This window comes from Chanodichthys erythropterus, chromosome 20 (genome assembly GCF_024489055.1).
Source record: "Chanodichthys erythropterus isolate Z2021 chromosome 20, ASM2448905v1, whole genome shotgun sequence".
NCBI classification, from domain to species: Eukaryota; Metazoa; Chordata; class Actinopteri; order Cypriniformes; family Xenocyprididae; genus Chanodichthys; species Chanodichthys erythropterus.
The window spans coordinates 8,929,756-8,948,252 of NC_090240.1; the positions used below are offsets into that span (position 1 = coordinate 8,929,756).

Sequence of the window (18,497 nt, forward strand, 5' to 3'; positions counted from 1 at the left end):
AGAGGAAACATATTCCAAAACTTTCTGAAAATACAATATGAGAATTAACTGTACAATTACTAGAAATGTGTACCTTGGATATTATACAATTTGTGTACATGCAAAAAATGTTCAAGACGTTTCCAACTCTGACTTTGAACCAATTCTGTAGAATTGCCCAAATAATGTTCTTCACAACAAGAGAAAAAAAGTGTGTGTGTGTGTGTGTCTGTACTGGCCAGGGTGTTGCTATATGTGGTTGCTAATATGCTTGTTAGACTGTTGCAGTTGCTAGGGTGTTCTGGGTCGTTAGATGTAGCTTATAGAAATACCAGCACACCTCTCCTCCACAAGCTACATGATTCATGTCTGTACCACAAATTATGAAGGATGAGTAATGCACGCAATTTTAATTTTTGATTTTAAAAACTGGTTTACAGGTTTGTTCAAATCACTAATCTCAATCTGCAATCCTAATAGTCAGGTGAACCTCGGTAAACCCCAGTAATAAATAAACAAATCCTGCCAAACACTCCCACACACATGCAAACAGAGCAGAACACACACACACAACAAAACACACAAGTGTATCTTCCTCTGAGTGTGCAGAAAGCACGCGTGTGTCTTAGTCTTAATCCTCACAACAGATTGCTTCATTGACGAGTTTAAAAATGGGTGATAACGAAGCCAAACCCTTAACCCCCACCACCTCAACACACACACACACACACACACACACACACACACACACACACACACACACACACACACACACACACACACACACACACACACACACACACACACACACTTACTCACAGAGACACACCTCAGAGGACAGTCTCACAAATACAGACACACCTTAAAAATTCATTAAAGTCCACACGAACACCATTCACAGTCTTCATTAATCTGTATCATGTTGATTGATTTTGTTGGTATTATTTTGGTAAAGTCTGTGTTTTAATGACTCTTAGTGTAGGCTATGGTGGCTCATTCATTCCTTTTATTAATGTTAATTTACTGTCTTCGGCAATGTGTTGTAAAAAACAAAAACAAAGGAAAAGAGAACAAATAAAAGAACAGTGGAAAAGAAAAGTAAGATACCACATGATGTACATGTACTGGGGGCCATTTACATGACACCGATTTCACCTAAAAACTGAAAACTTTAAATGCGTTTTGGCCATTCATTTACACTACAACAGTGTTTTTGGGGCCTGAGAACACAAACTTTTGAAAATGGGTTTCAAAGAGCAAGTTTTTGAAAACTAAAGCGTTATCGTCTCCATGTAAAAAACGTGAATTTGTGAAAACGGTGATGTCGTGCTCTTGTGTTACATGTTCAGTCTAGGCATGTAGTGTTTCTTTACAATGTGACATGGCTATACTCTGGACTGGCATGAATAATACAGCATTCGAGGGTGCTTTCACACTTGGTTCGATTGCCTGGACCGAACCCGAGTTCGGTTGCTCCCCCCTCCCCCTGCCCCCACTGCTGGATCAAACCAGCAGCTGTTTACTACGCTGCTTAGTAACGATGGCGCAGGATAAGGCGGCAAAAAGCATAACGTTGCTCTCCTCACTTTTATATTTTTGTTTTTGAACCGTTGGTTTTGTTCATAACGTCTCTTGCCTCTATCTGCCGCGAATGTAGAATGCTGAAGGCGAGCAGAAATGAGAAAAGCTACGCTACAGCTCTCTGTTGCAGCACGTCAGTCACGCTCGTCGGGAAAGTGAGTGAAACACACACACAAACCCACATTATCATCTAATAATACGGCGTTAATAGCGGTTCACTTCCGCAATTTGGTACGTTTGCATTCATATCAGAGAGGAACCGTATCGGAGTTCATTTGAACCGCACCCCAGACCACCCTTTTGAAGCGGACTCGGGTGGTTCGCGGGTGCGCACCCGAGTTCAGAAGACCGTGTTCACATCATCCAAACTCTGACGTCAGTTGAAGGCGGGTGCGCACCAAAAGTGCTAATGTGAATGTCACAGTTTATTGGAATACCTTTATTTTTGATATTGCCTGGAGGAAAGTTTGGCTGATCCCAAATAGATACTTAATTACTAATAAGATAAGAGAAGTTTCATTTCGTATTATCCATCGTGTATATCCTGTTAATACTTTCATGAAGATATTTAAAAAAGATATTGACACAAATTGTTCTTTTTGCAAACAACACCCAGAGACCATAGTACATTTGTTCTGGCTTTGCCATTACTCTAAAAGATTGTGGAAAGACTTTTCCCTTTTTGTTATTGAGCACATTGATAAGGATTTCTCCTTACTTTGGGAAAATGTTTTGTTTGGATTTGTTAATTGGAAAAAAGAGCATTTAGTGGAAAACAAGTTATACTTACTAAATTTTCTTATTTTATTAACAAAATTTTATATACATAAATGTAAATGTTCAGGTCAGAAACCATTTTTTTTGTGTTTTGCTTGCTGAACTGCAGCATTACATTGGAACTATCCTTAACTCTTGTAACAAGAAGGCTTTAAAAAGGCTTTAAAATCAAAATTTGTACGTTTTTTAATCTTTTCCTTTAAGGTGATCTTCTGTGTTTAGTTATATACCCCTGTCTTGTACCTTTTATTTTATTTTATTTTATTTTATTTTATTTTATTTTATTTTATATTTTGTTATTTGTCCTACATTGTGACTGCTTCGTTTTTTGTCTACATAATGTTCTTAATAAAAATAAAAAAATCTTCAAAAAAAAAAAAAAAAAGTGCTAATGTGAAAGCACCCTTAGTCATTTTTGCAGGTCTGTGTGAACAGGGATCATTTTGACAATGTTGTCATCTGTATGTGATAAATGCAAATGAAACGTTTCTGTTTTTATCATCATTGTGATGTAAACGTGGTGTATAAAACACTAGGTTAGGGACACGTGACACCCCTTGTATTTTAATTTTGGTTTGTAGTGATAGCAGTTTACTTGGCATCGTAAACCCTGAAGTTTTGATTTCTTTGTGTGTTGAGTTAGTTTAGAAGGGTTTCCTTTCCTTTGGCTGTATGTTAGTTTTGTTGAATTATATAGGCCTATTGTAAATTTATGGAAATATACTCTATTTCTATTTTTTATAATATATATATCAATTCGTTAGCCTCATAGCATAATTACCTAAGTCATTTTTTGGCCAAATTGTGATATCTGCCTTTGAAATATGATCTGGGCAATTATGCTATGAGGCTAACTAATTGTTATCTTTTTTCCATTTATACTTTGTAATAAATCCTAATACTTTACCTAATTTAAATTCATCTTGTGTAAGTGCCTCCCAGTACTTTTAAAATACAGTTTTTTTTAATTGTGTAATTGCAACCTAATTCCCCTTGAATATTAATGGGGGCTCGTCTGGGATTTGAACTTGGGACCGCTCACAAGAGAGAATCATACCCATATATATATATATATAATATATATATACAGTTGCAAGAAAATGTATGTGAACCACTTGCTTAATCAATAAATGTCCTGGGTAAGATATTTTACATAAAAGATGTTGTAGCATCGGTGAATGTTTGAACTTTTTTTAAAGGTGCCATCGAATGGAAAATTGAATTTACCTTGGCATAGTTGAATAACTAGAGTTCAGTGCATGGAAATGATATATGTGAGTCTCAAACACCATTGTTTCCTCCTTCTTATATAAATTGCATTAATATGTACGCCCCCAATATTTGCATATGCCAGCCCATGTTCAAGGAATTAGACAAGGCAGTATTAACGTCGGGATCTGTGCACAGCTGAATCAACAGACTAGGTAAGCAAGCAAGGACAATACTGAAAAATGGCAGATGGAGCAATAATAACTGACATGATCCATGATATCATGATATTTTTAGTGATATTTGTAAATTGTCTTTCTAAATGTTTTGTTAGCATGTTGCTAATGTTAAATGTGGTTAAAGTTACCATCGTTTATTACTGTACACGGAGACAAGAAAGCTGCGCTATTTCCATTTTTAAACATTTGCAGTCAGTATAATTCTTAAACACAACTTCATTTTTTACAAATCTCTCCAACAGTGTAGCATTAGCCGTTAGCCATGGAGCACAGCCTCAAACTCATTTAGAATCAAATGTAAACATCCAAATAAATACTATACTCACATGATCCGAAGCATGCACGCAGCATGCATGACGAACATTTTGTAAAGATCCATTTGAGGGTTATATTAGCTGTGTGAACTTTGTTTATGCACTGTCTTATAGTCAAGAGCTCGGGGGCAGTGAGCGCAAGATTTAAACGGGCCACGCGGTGAATTGGTGCATAGTTAATGATGCCCCAAAATAGGCAGTTAAAGAAATTAATGAAAAAAAAAATCTATGGGGTATTTTGAGCTGAAACTTCACAGACACATTCAGGGGACACCTTAGACTTATATTACATCTTGTGAAAGAACGTTCTAGGGCACCTTTAATAGTCGTGTTTGAGTCCTTTAGTTGTCCTCATTGTGAAAAGATGGATCTCAAAATCATCACTGCTGGAAATTGTTCAAATATGCAAAAAATGCTTGAAAACTGAAGAATCTGTATGACCTGGAGGATTTTTCTGAAGAACAGAGCTCAGTTTAACTGCTCAGGACAAACAAGGGACTCATAAAGAACCATCACAAAACAAAAGAACAGTCGTAGATCATCCATGTAACCACACACAGGATTAAGAATCAAGGGTTCACATACTTTTGAACAGGGACATTTTAATAAATTCAGCTTTTTTTTTTTCTTTTTTTTTTTCTTGTGGACTATATATAAACATCTTTTACGTCAAATATCTTACTCAGGACAATACTAAACAAAAAATAATATGCATTTTGTATGATCCTCACCCCTCAAATTTTTGTAAATATTTTATTACATCTTTTCATGAGACAACACTGAAAAAAATGACACTTTGCTTCAATGTAAAGTAGTGAGTGTACAGCTTGTATAACTGTGTAAATTTGCTGTCCCCTCAAAATAACTCAACACACAGCCATTAATGTCTAAACCGCTGGCCACAAATGTGAGTACACCCCTAAAGCCGGGGACACACCTGACGATTAGCTGAAACATTCTAAGACTGAACTGAACACACATACCGATTGTTTCCTTCGTCTGGAGCCGATTTATATACTTACACATGGAATTTGAACACCGACTGTAATCGCAGACTGAACGCACCTGGCTCTGACTGGACGTGTTTGAGCGCGATCAGTCATAAGTATCAATTTACATTCATAATCGGCCTTACAATCGTTAAGTGTGTGTGCGGATTAAGTGAAAATGTCCAAATTGGGCCCAATTAGCCATTTTCTCTCCCCGGTGTCATGTGACTTGTTAGTGTTACAAGGTCGCAGGTGTGAATGGGGAGCAGGTGTGTTCAATTTGGTGTTATCGCTCTCACTCTCTCATACTGGTCACTAGAAGTTCAACATGGCACCTCATGGCAAAGAACTCTCTGAGGATCTGAAAAAAAGAATTGTTGCTCTACATAAAGATGTCGTAGGCTACAAGAAGATTGCCAAGACCCTGAAACTGAGCTGCACCACGGTGGCCAAGACCATACAGCGGTTTAATGGGTCAGTTTCCACTCAGAACAGGCCTCGCCATGGTCGACCAAAGAAGTTGAGTGCACGTGCTCAGCGTCATATCCAGAGGTTGTGTTTGGAAAATAGACATATGAGTGCTGCCAGTATTGCTGCAGAGGTTGAAGGGGTGGGGGGTCAGCGGTGTCAGTGCTCAGACCATACGCCGCACACTGCATCAAATTGGTCTGCATGGCTGTCGTCCCAGAAGGAAGCCTCTTCTAAAGATGATGCACAAGAAAACCCGCAAATAGATTGCTGAAGACAAGCAGACTAAGGACATGGATTACTGGAACCATGTCCTGTGGTCTGATGAGACCAAGATAAACTTATGTGGTTCAGATGGTGTCAAGTGTGTGTGACGGCAACCAGGTGAGGCGTACAAAGACAAGTGTGTCTTGCCTACAGTCAAGCATGGTGTAGGGAGTGTCATGGTCTGGGGCTGCATGAGTGCTGCCGTCACTGGGGAGCTACAGTTCATTGAGGGAACCATGAATGAGCAGAGCATGATCCCCTCCCTTCAGAGACTGGGCCCAAACAACCTCCAAGACAGCCACTTGGTGGAGGAGCGGAAGGTGAAGGAGCGCAAGGTCTCTAACATCCACCAGCTCCGTGATGTTGTCATGGAGGAGTGGAAGAGGACTCTTGTGGCAACCTGTGAAGCTCTGGTGAACTTCATGCCCAAGAGGGTTGGTATAAAAAATAATGGTAGCCACAAAAAATATTGACACTTTGGGCCCAATTTGGACATTTTCACTTAGGGGTGTACTCACTTTTGTGGCCAGCGGTTTAGACATTAATGGCTGTGTGTTGAGATATTTTGAGGGAAGAGCAAATTTACACTGTTATACAAGTTGTACACTCACTACTTTACATTGTAGCAAAGTGTCATTTCTTCAGTGTTGTCACATGAAAAGATATAATAAAATATTTACAAAGATGTGAGGGGTGTACTCACTTCTGTGAGATACTGTGTATATATATATATATATATATATATATATATATATATATATATATATATATATATATATATATATATATATATATATATGTTGACTTTTAACATATCACAACATATCTATGGGTTCATATACAGATATTATGGATGATGCTGTGTCTTTTGTTCTGCTTCTCTGAGTAGAAGATTTGTTCACTTGTGAAGTCTTCATAGAGTTTCAACAGCTGTGTCTGTCTCAATATACTCATTCATTCACCAGTCTATTTTTTCTAATGTGATCTTTAACAGAAAGAGAACAGACTCTTTACTATACTGGACTAAACTCTAGACTCTACTGGATTCATTTAATCTGTCATTTATTAGCTCAGTTTAGCTAAGCACACAAATCTTTTTTAAAAGAACCCAATCATAACAAAACCAATGCAACTTTCCAAAGGGGTTTTAAATTAGTCAGATTCATTCCAATGAAATGGAAGTGAAATTGTTATGAGAAATGTTCATATAGATTCAAAACATGTCTTGTACTGACATATCTCTGAGCCTCACATGATGATGTCATGAACTTGTGAACACTGTCAGCAGTTGTACATTACACTCTGTCACTGGGATGTACAGGTCATTAAACCAGTTAAACACATTTGGCCTTATGCAACAACAAATTTAATGATTTGTGTGCCCAAAAAACTGGACAACAATCTCTTTTACACTAATTATAAGCAAGTAATAACACTGCTTGCCTTAACAAACGCCACTAATGATTTGAGTACGTGCAAACGAGTCATTACTTTAGTGATAAACACTTAATGTTGGGTGACTGTGATTATTTGATTGCTGTTGTCATTAGGATAATAAAAATAAAAACCTGAAATGAGTTGTATTGTAACAAATTCATGTCAGGTTAAGATGTGGTTTCAGAGCTACAGATTTTGCTGATTTTACAGGATCAGGATTCAAACAAAAGACCATATGCTTTGTTCAGAATTTGTCTGATTGTTTAAAGGAGAAGAAGGAACCAATGTGCTCAACACTGATTACACTCCTCACCCTTAAACTGATACAGCTGCCTCTTAAAGAGCCTCTAAACACACTTATATTATGTGTGTGTGTGTGTGTGTGTGTGTGTGTGTGTGTGTGTGTGTGTGTGTGTGTGTGTGTGTGCGTTTTTGTGACATATCAGGACACACATTTGTATAATAACATGGGTATGACATAGGTATTACAAGGAGAGGGTGACTTATGAGGACATTACCCCATGTCCCCATTTTTCAAAAGGCTTTTAAATCATACAGAATGAGTTTTTTTTTTTGAGAAAGTAAAATGTGTACAGTTTCCTGTGATGGGTAGGTTTAAGGGTAGGGGTAGTGTAGGGGGATAGAAAATACGGTTTGTATAGTATAAAAATCATTACGCCTATGGAATGTCCCCACAATTCACAAAAACAAACGTGTGTGTGTGTGTGTGTGTGTGTGTGTGTGTGTGTGTGTGTGTGTGTGTGTGTGTGTGTGTGTGTGTGTGTGTGTGTGTGTGAGAGAGAGAGAGAGAGAGAGAGAGAGAGAGAGAGAGAGAGAGGAATAAAAGTACAGTCTGTTCAATGGGTTGTACTGTTGTGTTGATCATTTGGCTAAAACTGGACAAAAAATTCTGGAAAACATGAAGTGCCTATGACCATAAAACTACAAAACAGACTGTATGTCTATGTTTTCATTTGCATGAATTAAATATGCCATCTACCTTGACTACATTCAGTTAATTATTATGAACTCAAGCATATAAACCCAGATACACATCTCAATCTCATATCATAAACAACATCAATATAAACATTAGTTCAGTGGTTCAGTCTTCATTGCATGTTCAGACGATTGGAGGGAGCGAGACAGAGGTCTTCTCAGAAATCTGAAAATAGCCCGTCTGGTAAGCAAGTTCACCGTCGATCTAAATATAGGTTTGCTCTGCACAACAATTACGCCAACTCACAGAGAGTGTCCCCCGTCCCGAGAAGCTCTGCCCAAAAAATGCCTGCTGAAGGAACTGTTATAACTGCGTCCTCCATCACTGACAGCGCATAGAAAAATATCCATCCAAGATGGCGGAGAGGTCAAGTGAAATTAGTATCAAAAAATATGCTTGAATACTAAGTATAGAGCAAATTTTGCAAATTTCCCAATCGTGTGGATTCCTATGCAAGTGACTGTATTTCGCCCACAAAAATTCACAGAACAACAGTAAATGTGACCGCACTGTTTGAGTGACGCGTTGTTAGCTTAGCAACATGCTAACTTTAGACTGTATTGAATTGTCTCACGTGAAACATGCTAGTTTGTGTGCGGCTGCCATTGAACAGTGCTCCACATCAGTCACTTTTAAGGTTCCATTATGGTTGCCAGGTAGGCACATAGCCAGTAGACAGTATGGCGGCTTGCTAGGTTTTGGAACACAGCCATAGTATGTGCTCATCATCAGATTGAGGTGTCACATTCAGTTCTGTGGCAGCTGACACACACACATATACAACCCCCTATCCTGTTTAAGAAGGCTATACATTGGGAAGGGGACAGCAGCTGGCAGCTTGCCCTATTATAACCGCCCTCCCCCCGCCACCGCATACACACACTCAACCTCACCCAGAAATCACACACACTAATCACAGCCAATGATTGCTCAGCACCGGCCAGGGCCGCCACACCTGCCCTTGAACTGGTAGAACTGCCCCATCTGGGCAACAAGAGCAGGAGGAGTTTATGGGCCCAACAGCTGAAGAGGAACGTGGAGGAAGGGGGATGAAAAAGAGAGATCTCAAGAGGATACAAGTGATGACGAAGATGTGTGTGTGTTCTTGTATATATGGTTTATGAGGACACAAATGTGTATAATGACATGGGTATTACAACATAAACATGGTTTACAAGGACACTGCCTGTGTCCTCGTAAACCTAATGGCTTGAAATACATACTAAACAGTGTTTTTTTGAAATTCCAAAAATGCAGAATGTTTTCTGTGATGGGTAATTTTAGATGTAGGGGGATAGAATGTACAGTTTGTACAGTATAAAAACCATTACGTCTATGGAGAGTCCCCATAAACCATATATACAATGTGTGTGTGTGTGTGTGTGTGTGTGTGTTAGGCCTCAAGGGAATATGCTGTGTCATCTTTGCAGAGATCAGCTGGTGAAATTTCCTTTTTTTAATCTATTACCTTTCAGCGAACAGCATGAATTTCCCATTTGTTTTTCTCACTGTTAAAGGAACACTCCACTTTTTTTGAAAATAGGCTAATTTTCCAACTCCCCTAGAGTTAAACAGTTGAGTTTTACCGTTCTCGAATCCATTCAGCCAATCTCCGGTTCTGGCGGTACCACTTTTAGCATAGCTTAGCATAGTTCATTGAATCTGATTAGACCGTTAGCATCGCGCTTAAAAATGACCAAAGAGTTTTGATATTTTTCCTATTTAAAACTTGACTCTTCTGTAGTTAAATCGTGTAGTAAGACCGACGGAAAATAAAAAGTTGCGATTTTCTAGGCTGATATGGCTAGGAACTATACTCTCATTCAGGCGTAATAATCAAGGAACTTTGCTGCCGTTCCATGGCTGCAGCAGTGCAATGATATTACGCAGCGCCCGTGAGCCCCTGCTTGCACAGGGAACGTGCCTTGCAATCATGGAGACGTATGTGAGAGACGCTGCGTAATATTATTGCGTCTGCTGCAGCCATGATACGGCAGCAAAGTTCTTTGATTATTACGCCTGAATGAGAGTATAGTTCCTAGCCATATCAGCCTAGAAAATCGCAACTTTTCATTTTCTGTCGGTCTTACTACACGATTTAACTACAGAAGAGTCAAGTTTTAAATAGGAAAAATATCAAAACTCTTTGGTCATTTTTAAGCGCGATGCTAACGGTCTAATCAGATTCAATGAACTATGCTAAGCTTTGCTAAAAGTGGTACCGCCAGAACCGGAGATCGGCTGAATGGATTCAAAAACGGTAAAACTCAACTGTTTAACTCTAGGGGAGTTGGAAAATGAGCCTATTTTCAAAAAAAGTGGAGTGTTCCATTAAACAAAACATTGTGAAGCACAGAAATACATTGTTTCTAGCTGTGTTTCTAGCTTCTAAGGCAAGCATTAAAGGGAGAGTTCACCCAAAAATGAAAATTATCTCATGATTTACTCACCCTCAAGCCATCCTAGGTGTATATGACTATATCTTCTTTCAGACGAACACAATTGGAGATTTATTTAAAAAAATGTCCTGGCTCTTCCAAGCTTTATAATGTGAATGAATGGGGGGATTTTAAATCCCAAAAAGTGCATCCATCCATCATAAAAGTAATTCATATGACTCCAGGGTGTTAATAAAGGCCTTCTGAGTTGAAGCAATGGTTTTTTGTAAGAAAAATGTCCATATTTAAAACTATAATAACTAGCTTCCAGCAGACGGCCGTACACATCGATTAGTGGCAAAAGAGTGAACTCTGATCCGACGCAAGCGCAGAGGATAGAGCAAAACCAAACACTGGTCACAAATTAGAAGTCTAAAATTATCATTTTTAAGAGAAATGTTGGAGGATTTCAATATAAGAGAAGAGGAGCTAAAGTTTGTTTGAACCGCGAGAAGTGTCTAAGCTTACGCTACTCCTAAATCCTGGGTAATGCCTCGGGTCACTCTTCTGCCAGAACTCGACTTGCGTATGACCATTACTGGAAGCCAGTTATTATATTTTTAAATATAAGTTTTTTTAAATATGGATTTTTTCTTACAAAAAACCATGGCTTCGCTTCAGAAGGCCTTTATTAACCCCCTGAACGCAGAAGCTCAAAGGATAGAGCAAAACAAAACATCGGTCACGAATTAGAAGTCTAAAACGAAAATGTATTAACCCCCTGGTGCCGTATGGATTACTTTTATGATGGATGGATGCGCTTTTTGGGCTTCAAAATCTCACCCCCCATTCACTCCCATTATAAAGCTTGGAAGTGCCAGGATATTTTTAAAAGGAGTCATGAACTGCATTGTTTTATTGTTTTATAATGTTTTCTGGGGTGCACTTATAATGTTAGTATGATATTTACATCAAAAATTGTCATAATTTAGATATAAAAGGCATTTTTCCTACCCTGATTTTAGCCCTCTGTTTTAAGGGGCGTGTCTGCTGTGAGACTTCAGTGTAAACGCCCACTGCTGTGATTGGCTGAGATCTTTCCATTTGAAATACCTAAGTATTATAGCCTGACTTCGTCATACTCGTATTCTAGGCAGAATGTGAGTCTGATACTGCTCCATTGCACTTGAATTATGGGGCGTGTCTTAACCGAACCAGTAAAAAAAAAAACTCTGCACTCAATTGGATAGACCTATAACCAATCAGAGCAACGCAGTAAGTGACGTATGTTGAACTTGTACTTAAACTTTTGCCGAATCCCGTTGGAAGGACGGCAAACACATCTTTCCCATCGACAAATGCCTTGATTGCGGTTCTTTGTTCGTCTTTTAAAATTAATGCGCTGTCGATTTCTTTTATTACAGACGTGATAGTGGAATCTAAACATCTTACTTCTCCAGCTGCAGTCATCGTTGGTGAAAACCAAATCAACCCAAGCGCTCTTTGATGACGTGGTGGTTACGTAACAGATAGCCTGTCCATCATCGATTAAAGCCCGCCCTGGCAATTTGATTGGCTCGGCCTTCTGGGAGCCGAGCATAATTACTCCACAATGGATCGAGTCCAGACCGAACTTCCCGTCCAAAAAATGTTGTGGGCGGGGTTCGGGCTGGCACCCAGGCTATAAGTATTACTCTCTCGAAAACTTTTAGCACGTTTTTACTATTACAGCTATCAAGGTTAACCAATCGTAAAAAAGTGCTGATTATAGCATTAAATGTTGTTGAGCGCATGAGAGCAGTGATCTTATCATTGCAACTCAATTTCCGCACACTAACGAATGCTTTCATCATAACCAACAGTGAAAACGCAAAAAAACCGAAGAGATTCGTTGAATAAAGCAGGAGTTTTAGCGCGAGTCCAGAACTCAGTCACTGATAAACTCACGCTGTTTGATTGACAGCTCCAGTGATTGTAAAGGGAGCGTTCTTTGATCGCTTCTTTATATAATTTAATCACCGTTTAAATAACAGATTATTTTCATCCAACTATGAGAAACAATGTGAAGTTGACCGTTAAGTCATCACTGGTTTTCTTTACTGACACACAGACAAAGAACATCTGACTGTACATGAATCATTACATATCAGATCAAGTATTAGAATTAACACAGTTACTTACATGTTGTTGCATTACTGTTGAGTCCATATATCGTAAACGTCTGTTTGCAAAGCCTGCGCCGAAATTCTATTGATTTACCAAACAATCCATGGTGAAATGTACCGAATACAAATACATAAAGCTCAACTGAGACATTCAATTTGTTGAAAATAAATAACTATATTCCCAGCATTAGGATCCTTTGAAAGGTAATGCTATTTTTAGTCCTGTATCGCTCTTCTCTCCTCCTCATCTCACTAACATGCCAGTGGGTGGGATTAACATTGCAATGATGAAGTAGGCGTTGATTTCGTCTGTGGAGGCAGAGTTTCACCCATCTATGTCATAGATAGGCACATTCCAGGATCAGTCGTTCGATGGGCCTGGTGTCAATAAAAGTGTTTATTGGACTAACAAGGATGAGAATAGAGCAAGCCTTTACTTTTACTCATACTGATGATTCCACATTTAAACCCCTAACTCTAAAGGTGCGGTCACATTTATCGTCATTTGTTGATCCAGTCATTCCAATAGGAATCTGTGCGATCGGGAGTTTAGCATGAAGGAGGAAGATTTCCGCACGCATATTTTAAGTGTTCAAGTTTGTCACTCGAATTCATCGTGTTGACCAACAGAACGCTGCTTGGTTTGAAAGTGACTATATAACTTGTCGCTGCTACTCACATGAATGATGCCTCAAATCATGTGACTTACAGTTGAGAGGTGCTGTTGATATTGTAAGGGAATTAACTTGATAAACAATAAAACAATAATGGGGGTCTTATTTAGGGCCATATTTAGAGACCAGAATACCATTGCTTGCAACCGCATAGCTACATGCTAAAAACACTGATCTGTTAGCATTGTGGCTTTAAGTCTTAGCCAAACACAAACTAATATCTAGCGTGCGTCTCAGTCAGCTCCCTAGTTCAGTAGTCAGGGCACTGATCAGGGAGTCAGCCATTTGAAGCCCTGTCCCAATCATAAAATCAATCCAGTGCACTGAAACATTCGTTTCCTAAAAAGTCCCACTACACTCTAAAAAATTCTGGGTTAAAAACAACCCAAGTTGGGTTGAAAATAGACAAACCCAGCAATTGGGTTGTTTTAACCCAGCGGTAGGGTTAAATGTTTGCCCAACCTGCTGGGTAGTTTTATTTAACTCAACTATTGTTTAAAAATTACTGTATTGCTTAATTAAAATTAACCCAAAGTACACTCTAAAAAAAAATGGTTCTTCAGCGGTTCTTCAGCGGTTCTTTGGGGTGGTTAAGGTGCTATATAGCACCGCTACCTTATAAAGAACCAGTAAAGCACCTGTATGGTTCTTCAGCGGTTCTTCAGTGGTTCTTCAGCGGTTCCTTGCTGTGGTTAAGGTGCTATATAGCACCACTGCCATACAAAGAACCTGTTAAGCCTCTGTATAGTTCTTTAAAGGTTCTCTAACTCTCTTATTCTCTTAGTTTAGTTGGGGAAAGGATTAAAAACAACATTAAATTACAGTGTATTTTCTAAACATAACCTGGTTCTCAACCTTTTTGTCCCCAAGCCCCTCTACACTGTTAGTGAATATGGGTGTAAGTTGGATTGCTATAACTATTTGAGTCTGATTACTTCGTCTTTCTGCGAATTGCTCTCAATATTATAGTAGGCTACACTCAACTGCTCAAATATCTCACTTTCAGCCAAAGGATAATTTCTCTTTAAGGACCCCGTGACCGACGGTTGTTTTCTGACGTCATGACTCACGAGACTTTCTGGAGTTTTCTGCTCGGCCGCCATTTTCTTTCCCCTGGACTCGGATGAAATAAGGTAGGTTGGAAATGTTTTAATTAATATACTCGAAAATGCAAAGGTTGAACATGTGTTTTAGCGGTTTAGAGTTAATTAGCGTTGTTTGTGAACATGAATACTAACGAAATCGTAACTAACCGAATTTTTGAATTTTCGCGGCCTGCAGTAACGTTATAAAGGTTAGCGCTAATTGAATATTTCTATTCTATACAAGATGTTGCATTACTTGTTTTATTCTATAGAAATGTATTGTTGTAGTGTTTGGACCATGTAAATATGTCTCTAAATAATTTTTAAAAGAAACGTCTCCTTTACCGTGTAAGCAGCGCGTGCTATTTGAAATGATGCGGGCAGGAAGTGCGTGGGGAGCGGGAGAGACGCTCGAGTCGAGGCTGAGGGGATCCTCGCATTACAATTATTGAGTTTAGGTTTTTAAAGTAATGTTTGTCAGTTCTTTTAGTTGTCTTTTTTTCACGTTAGCTCTGATTTGTTCGACCAAAATGACGAATAAAGTGTGTGAGTAAAGACATATTTAAGGCTTAACGTTACTTCATTTGACTAGCGCGAGGTGTTTTTTTTTTTTAGTAGAATGAAATGGCTGAGTATTTACACTACTAATTAATTACTTGTACTGCAGCAAACAAGTTTTTTTTTTCCATTTATAAACACTGATTCCCCTCTCCCTTTTAGGATCTAAAGCTCCTCAATGTTTGACGACTAAGGACACTTTGCAATAACTTTACATGGTAAGTAATTTCTATAAAAACGGCTATAATTGTTAATAGATAATATGAATTACCAATGTTTGACATGTTTGAATAAAATCCATCTAATGTGGTCTATTGACTTGAATGTCATCCTCATTAACAAACTTTAGACTAAGAATTATCCATTCCAAAACATTCATCAACTCCCTCTTATGCCATCTCAAATGCATGCGACTTTTTTTCTTGTTGTTTTGTATTAATTTTTTTTTTTTTGACAGTAGCCATTGACATTAAATTAATCACAGTTCCAGCTAAAAATCTTTACTGTTCTACTGAAGAAAAAAAGTCAACTTGGTTGGCCTGATGGTAAGTAAATTAACAGCTAGCTTTCATTTTTCGTGAAATATCCCTTTAATCAAGAATGATTAAATATATTAGGGTGTAAAGCTAATTTATTAATTGATGCATGTCTTATTTTCAGACTTATAATTATATATTATAAATTCATAATTTTAAATGAAACCAATGACTGATTCAGATGCATTTCTTAATTGCAAATCTGTAGTATTTTAGCACTGACGAAGGCCTGTGTGCTGAAACGCATTGGAAAAATAAAGAATTGATTTTTTTTTTTTTAGCTCCTTTGTATTTATTTATTTATTTTATTTATTTGTTTGTTTGATCCCTCAACGCCACAAGTGTTGCTGGTATTGTCCATAAATATATTAATTGCAAATTTGGCCAGTCATTAATATGAATTATTTACTTTTTCTTGTCCTTTGCTATTGCATATCTGCAAAAATTTGATTTCCTATTACAGATTATTGTGCTTTTTTTTTTTAATTAAGAAAATTAATCACAATTGCTTTATCACAGGCTGAAAACATTCACCTGAGAGAAAGTCCTGAAGACCTCATCAAGGAGTACTTTCTGAGTTGAACGTAAGAATATTCTATTTTGGTTTATTTTCAGAAAAATAAGTCTAAATTTGTGTATTTTGTAGTTATGCTAGCAAAAGGTGACCGAATTTGTTTTTTTTTTTATGTTTACTATTTAGGATAACCAGACAGATGATTGAGGAGCAGCTCACCATGGCGATGTTCATTATTTGGAAGGAGGGGAGAACTTCATGAACCATCTGCTGACATTGAGGGAGTTAAAGTTTTGAATCAACTTACTTCAGTTACATCAGCTTGTGCCCTGCTTCTAGGTATGACATACATCATCAACCTGGCTTGTCCGAAACCCCTTTGATTTACTTTGTATGTATATGTTAGAGCTGCACAATTTATCGTAGAAAGGTCGCAATCTCGATTCAAACACCCACGCGATCCTACTTTATTAATGACAATGATTCGCCTGCGTCTGTTAAACCTTTGACAAAAATCCTACCGGAACATTCGGTGTTCATGCTGCCACTGATCCAGAAACAGCAGTTTTGAACCACACTGTAGTTATTCAAGGATTTGGTTATTTGATTTCTTTCACAAATATTAAAATTATCACATAAGTAATAAGACAAAAGTTTACAGTTAGGATATAAACACTGGACATCAGATAGTGATCAAAATAGAGAAAATCGAAACTAACATGGTGCTTCAAATAACTGTTGTATATAAATTACCTTGTTAAGCCACTAGGTGGCAACCAGTGACATTGTCATTGAATCATTCATTCAATAGATTGGATAAGGTTAAACCCTGATTCATCCAGTAGTGAAACAAGTATTTATTAATGAGCCATTAATATATTCAAAACCATTTTTTAAAAATAATTCATTCAAATTAAACATTTTCCGGCAATTAGAGTCCAGCTATTAATATTTTGCTAGAACTAGTAAAATAAATGTTATTTTTAGTTGTCTATTTAGAATCGTGGGAGAATTGCGATCTCTATTTGAAACCAAAATATCATGATTCTCATTTCATCCAGAATCCTGCAGCTCTAGTGTGTGTCTCGTACAAATGTGAAGTTGTATGAATATCCAGTTGTGTTGTTTGAGAATTGCTTTGATTTGTGCAAGGGTAATCACCTTTAAAGGATTAGTTTACCCAAAAATGAAAATTCTGTCATTAATTACTTACCCTCATCATTGGAGGAACAGAAACCTCTCAGACTTCATCAAAAAGATCTTAATTTGTTTTGAGTTCAGAAAAAGCATACGCATAAAATACGAAGTATACTTTGGGCTTTACACACAGTAATGAATGTTTAAAAAGCAAAACAAAAAAGTATTGGGTAAAAGTATCCCCCGTGTTATGTTAACCTAATGATGTTATTTTGTTGAAAGGCCTACAGTTGGAAGCAGCTGTTCTCCTCTTGCCTGCACTGTTCAAGGTGGACCTGGGGTTGCTGTTTGACATTGAGGTGAGCCATGAACAGGTGACTACAGTGTGTGAAGCACAATCTAATCAAAGCACGAAGTACTTATTGCACATTTTGTTATAATTTAGCTTATAAGGTTTGCCTTTCAAATAAATATGTGAAGATGGTTAATGCTATTATCCCCTCTTCTCCAGGGCCATGCTCAGACCAGCCCTCCTGTCGTCCCAACACCTAAGATAGTGCCTAAAGCCTGCAGGAGGATCATCTCATGCAGTATGACCACATTTTGTTCACGTTGGATGGCCAGTTAATCACAGAGTAGAGTGAGGACATCTTGATGGCACTGGGCCTCATCCTGTGTGTATATTTTGCGTTTGGAATCGAATCCAATCCAGTGCCCTAAAGGACTGAAAAAGACACTGACCTTTTTGAAGTATGTTGTTTTGAAATTGAAGGATGCAGTCGGACTTCCTGTCACTGTAAAATGAGTGTACAACTCAATCTGTGAGTAGACTTTTGGAGTCAATACTCTCTCTTGCTCCCTTTCTTATGGTTTAAGTTCCAGTTTCTATATTTTTTTTGAAATCCCGAAGGACAAAAAAGAAACTGCAGGACTTCAGAGCATAACTCAGTATGTAAAAACAGGACTATTGTCTTCAAAAATGTACATATTTCAAGCTTGTTGCATTATTTTGTATAAAAGGGGAGTATAATGTGAGTGTATTTGCTGCTGAAAGAAATAAATTAAAAGGTTTTGAAAGTGTAATGTATTTTGTTTTTCAGTAAGCATTTAGTACATGATTTTGAATCTTTGAAGTCATGATTTGGTAAGAAATTATTAATTATCGTTCATAAAAGTGTAATTTAGAAGCA

General features: G+C 37.8%; 1 long non-coding RNA gene across 1 annotated transcript; it reads left to right on the plus strand.

Moving 5' to 3' along the window:
- The first annotated feature begins 14,542 nt into the window (after positions 1-14,542).
- On the plus strand, positions 14,543-16,420 carry LOC137009498 (uncharacterized). Its single transcript, XR_010892905.1, has 5 exons — positions 14,543-14,610; positions 15,283-15,338; positions 15,578-15,665; positions 16,176-16,240; positions 16,357-16,420. It is a non-coding gene; the product is annotated as an uncharacterized lncRNA (long non-coding RNA).
- The last annotated feature ends 2,077 nt before the right edge of the window (positions 16,421-18,497 follow it).